This window comes from Solanum verrucosum, unplaced genomic scaffold (genome assembly GCF_900185275.1).
Source record: "Solanum verrucosum unplaced genomic scaffold, falcon-dt-bn FXZP01000108.1, whole genome shotgun sequence".
Lineage (NCBI taxonomy): Eukaryota > Viridiplantae > Streptophyta > Magnoliopsida > Solanales > Solanaceae > Solanum > Solanum verrucosum.
The window spans coordinates 1881781-1887331 of NW_026020274.1; the positions used below are offsets into that span (position 1 = coordinate 1881781).

General features: G+C 32.3%; 2 pseudogenes; one reads left to right on the top strand and one right to left on the bottom strand.

Annotated features, from left to right (window-relative positions):
• Positions 1-1018, top strand: LOC125833849 (uncharacterized; annotated as a pseudogene).
• A 518-nt stretch (positions 1019-1536) lies between these two features.
• Positions 1537-5049, bottom strand: LOC125834087 (uncharacterized; annotated as a pseudogene).
• Between the last annotated feature and the right edge of the window lie 502 nt (positions 5050-5551).

Genomic DNA, 5551 nt, shown 5'->3' on the forward strand with positions numbered 1-5551 from the left:
ATGTGTATCGTTTTCGATAGGCATGCAAGCATTATTAAGGCAACTTCGAGAGTCTATGATGAAGTACCTCATTTTGCGTATATGTGGCACTTACTTCAAAACATAATGAAAAACTTCAGGAAAAGTCAGCAAAGGGTAACTGAGTTGTTCTACTCTATGACAAAAACATACACCATGACAGAATTTAATTAATGTATGACAATAGTTGAGAAGATAGATAAGAGGATCAAAGATTACTTGCTGAACATTGAATACAACAAATGGTCGCGTGTGCATACTGAAGTAAACAGAACTTGGATGATAACATCAAATATAGCAGAATCAGTCAATTCAAGAACAAGACATGCCAAAGTTCTTACAGTCTTGCACCTCTTGGAATTCATGAGACAGCTTGTCCAGAAATGGAATAACAATAACCGATCAAAGGCGACATTTTCAGGTTTTTCACCTTAGGAAAAAGTATGAAAATATATTGCGGCACAATAAAACTACATCACATAAATTAAGGGTATGCTTGATCTGTAAATTATTTTTGCTAATATTTTTTCTTCTAATTTGATTATATTTTTTTCTTTTCATAGGTTGTAGAGACAAATAAATATGTGTATACGGTACTTAATGGTATTACACAATTCACAGTATGTCTTCACCAACGTACATGCACATGTGGGAGATTTCAATTGGATGAGTTGCCATGTCCGCATGCTTTGGTTGTTTTAATAATAAACACACTGGTTATGAGAAATATTGCTCTGATTACTATACAAGAAAAAATTTATTGCTGATATATCAGTTTCAAATGGATCCCTTGCCAGATGAAAGCACATGGAACACACCAACACATGTTCTTGAAGAGGTTGTACTTCCATCTCATGGAAAGAGACCTCCGGGAAGGCCAAAAAATAAAAGATCACCGAGAGAGGATGGATTTAAGAAGGTGAAAATTATATGCAACAACTTTGGACAACAAGATCACAACAGGAAGACTTGCAAAGTTAGGCCTTATGATCAAGAATAAGAATAAGAAATAAATTTGTTTTAGCATTTTGTTTTAGAAGCTCCTTGGTTTACTATACGAATTTGGATCATGTCTGTTTATATGGTTGATTCCCTTAGTTCCGCAATCTCGTGTTATTCAGTTTAGTCGAATTTTTCCATGTTTGTAGTTAGATGTGATATGATATAGTTGAAATGATATTCGATAAAATGCAACTTAGTAATTGTTTAAAATTTCCATTGAATGTTTAGTTGGAACTGCATCTCTTATTTTAACTATTGATTACCTCAATGCTTAGTTTTCTTATTGTTGTTGAATCTTTGTTGAAACACCCAAATACGAATGGGTACAATCTACACCTAATTACTAGATCTGCAAATATCCAAATACGAAAAAAAGAAACATCTTTCGTGCAAGCAAGTACCATCGCATGCCAGCACACATTTGCTCAATGAAAGCTAATTAATCAAAAAGTTAAGAATAGACCAATATAGTTTTTCATAGCCGTACTAACTACAAACTGTTTTTACACCATATAGTTTTCATAGTCATACTAACTAATATAACTATATTTATTTATCTATCCGGTCTTTCGTCTTCACTTTGAAGGTCACTCGCTTGCTTCCTTCTTGCATATTCCCATAATATAGCTCTAAATCTCTTTCGGAGAATGTCTGCCTTTACTTGTTGATTTAGAATATGTTGGCCATTACTTACAAACTCTGCAAATGCAGCAACGAAAACTCCACAGTCCCTAAAAAATTCAATATAAAATTATTATCAAAATATCTACTTAATACAAAAAGAATACCTATTTGAAATACTTACAACGAGTCATCTTGTTGTCTGGGAACACCTTTAGTTATGAAATGAAACTCAATTTTCTCGAGCTGATCTATCCCACTGTATTTCGGTGTTGCCTTCAATTCAGGACGCTTATCATAGAACTTGACCACGCTCAAGTAATATGGTAAAACAATTGAAAGCATCTCAACAATATTTTTAACCTCAAAATTCACTCCATCCCTTGTCGAAAATGAATCATATACCTCCAAAGACCTTTGCCCAATATCAAACACAACAAAAATCCAATGACAACCCCCTTAATGTTTAGTGGAAAAATAATATAATTCACTTTATCCCACGAAGTACTTGCCAACAAACGACGTCCATATATATACCGGGCAATATCATTAGAATCTTTTACTTTATAGTTTTTCCTATTCTCATGAGCATCACAAAGTTGAAAGAAAGAAGTAGTAATCTTTGTCTTGAACACACAATCAATAGTCGTAAATTGAATATTACTGTTGGCTTCATATTTTCCTTTCTTTCTTAGATAATAGAAAATGACATCAATATGCTGCAAAAAATTAGAATTCAAATGTAAAAAAGAAATAGTCTCAAGAAACAAACATTCAATTAACCTCAAGAAACTCAGTAGGTGATATTGCAACACATAAGATTCATAAAAGTGTCACTACCATTCAAGTATCTTGGAGTTACTTTAGTCTCCAAGAAGTTGTCAGTCAGTCAGTGTCAACCACTTATAGATAAAATGTTGGGAACGATAAATACATGGACAGTAAGGAGACTACAGTTGGTGTAATGTGTTATAACCTCTATCCAAGCATTCTGGTCACAAATATTTCTCTTAATTACCTAAAGAAGTGTTGGAAAACAAGGACAGGTCGGAACAATGGGGAATTCATAGTGATTCAATTTGCTCACTATGCAATACAGAATCTGAAACACATCAGCACCTATTCAGTCTAATGTGATTTGGCATAAATTATTGAACTAGTTATCCATCAATAGGAGCAGCTAGCACATGATGAACTGAAGAGCTGGAGTGGGTTACAATGCATGCTACAAGTAAAGCAATAGAAACTTAAGTGTATAAAATGACACAAGCAGTAACAATAATCTACTTCATATGGCAAGAGAGAAATTACAGAATTTTTCAACTCAAGGAAAGGAACACAAAGGTGCTCACTAGACAAATCATTCAGGAAATTCAACAGCAGAGGTAGTATGACTCCTAGAATGGCAAGTGTTATGAATAACAAATATTGACGTCCAACTAAACTTTATACAACTAACCTCATCACATCATTCTTGTCCAGAATGTGCCAATTTGAACCAGTGTCTTTCTGCTACATTACATATACCTAATTTAAATGTTGTACTGATAACATTAAGAGCATCTGTATAAGGTTTCTTTCCCCTATCAAAACATAAAAAAATTAAAACATAAATACTTGGAAACGGGACAACAACAAATAAAAAAGAGGTAACTAAGGAAACTAAAGAAGAGTGAATTAAGAAACTTGTATCTATTATGAATTATGTAAGTTATTCAATAGTAACAAATTAACCAACAAACTTCAAAATGAATTACCTCTTCTTTGTACCCATATAAAGCCACTTAGTGAATGAATCGATCAAATCCGATTCATTATCTCCTCCAGTTGCATATGAAAAGGGATGTTTTGTCTCAAAAAAACTAACATGTTACACATAAAGTTCCTCCACATTCGAAATGTTGTGTGTAGGGAGATGTTATTAACTTTCCTGGATTTTTCTTTCTGCCACGTTTCTTCGGTGTCACTTTCTTTTTGTTTTGATCAACATGGGATCTTTTCTTTATATAAGATTCTTCAGTCCTATTGATCTGAGAAAGATCTTCATCAAGAAAAATAAAATCATCAAGAGTATGCAAAGGTTTTTGACAATCCTCTGTTGCATCTGCATACAATAGACATATTGATTAATTTACAATCAACAGATGCAACACTTATTTATGTTGACTATGTTGACTACATTACCATCAGGTTGCGCCCCAACTGTATTCACATCAGCAACCTCTTGGACTGTAAGCAAAATAAATATTTTAATAATGTTATTAAAATAAAATGAAAGAAGTTTATTTGAATTAAGAAAATTAATACCATTTATATCAGCAACAACCTCTGACAAAACTTTTTCAATAGCAATTCCTGCAACATTTTCCTTTGTACATAACAAAAACATTTAAAATAAGAGAGTTGAATTAAAATATATGAAATATGTAATATATTTGTATAAAACCCTTCATTACCTATTTTACTTGATACTTTTTCAAAATTTTCAACGTCAGCAAATCTAACTGAAGATTTAAGCACTTGAGATTCTTCATTTTGATTTGATCTCATAACATGAGCATCGTGCCCTCTTGATTCATTTACAGATGCATTAACATAGGGAGAGAATGTTGTATATGTAATTAACACATTATAAGAAAAACATATTAAAATTGTGACATGACATCAATTTTGTAATCCACCGAGAGATTAGAAAGATAAACTAGAAAATGAAATATCGAGTTCCTATCACTTCTTCATGAACTGGAAGAAGTTACTAGACAAGAAAACAAGAATATAATACACTATTTATTAAAAGTATATTATGACTATAACAGAAATGTATTGAATATATAAACAAACCTCCATTGAAATCTAATCCACCCGAAAATGTCTCGCCAGCCTGCTTCTTAGATGGTTCCCTGACTTCTCGGATAACAGAGCTGCTACCACCACTCTTAACAAACAACAAAGAAATATCCTCCAATAATTGTTTGTTAGAATTCACCACAAATTCTTTGATTTGATTAAATCCTAAATCAATCTTCTCTTCAGGTGCTTTGTTATTTTCATTCACCTAGTAGATATTAAACCATAACACAAAAATTAAAATATAAAAGTTTTGAAAAAAAAAAGCCAAAAGTCAAGTTTGTATATACCTTTACAAGTTCTTTTCTCAATTCTATAACTTCATTAGTCAACATGTCTAGGCCATGACTTGATCCTTTAGGCTCCAATTTCAAAATTTCAGCATTGTAATCACGAGGTTCAGAAAGCCTGAATTTAGATACTTCATCTTCACTAGCCATTATGTTCTCAAACTGAAAAACCAAATAAACAAAATAAAAATAGATATAGTAACTTGAGTTGAACTAAACAATGTCATAAAATGTATTAACTTTGTACAAATACCTTATTTTTTGTAGGCATGAAGAGACATTTCTCAATATATTTTTGCCATAGACTTTCAGCAATTGTCTTCCAATTCAAGATTCTTGAAATTGAGTCAGCAACCCGAATAGCTATATCTTCATCAACTTTTGAACAACACTCAAATATCCAAATTTGAAGAGCAAGAGGCAAGCCACCCAATCTATAGTATTTATGGGTTGACTTAAGCTCATGTCTCACAGAATCAGACAACTTTTTGTAGACATCTAAACCCCACGGATATGAATTGAATTGTCCACTTTCCACAAGGTAAAAATCTCTATTACTAATTTGGTATTCGTTGTCCTCATATGAAAATAAAAAATCATTAATGAAGAAGAGAACAACCAATGAAACAGCTGAGTCATCATCTATGAATTTTTTAGCTAGAAACAACGCACGTAGATGACTCTTTGGTATAGTGATTTTTTTCGAAAAATAACTACTCAACAAACTACATTTAGAATCGGGAACATTTATAGGAGTGTCATCACTAACACAA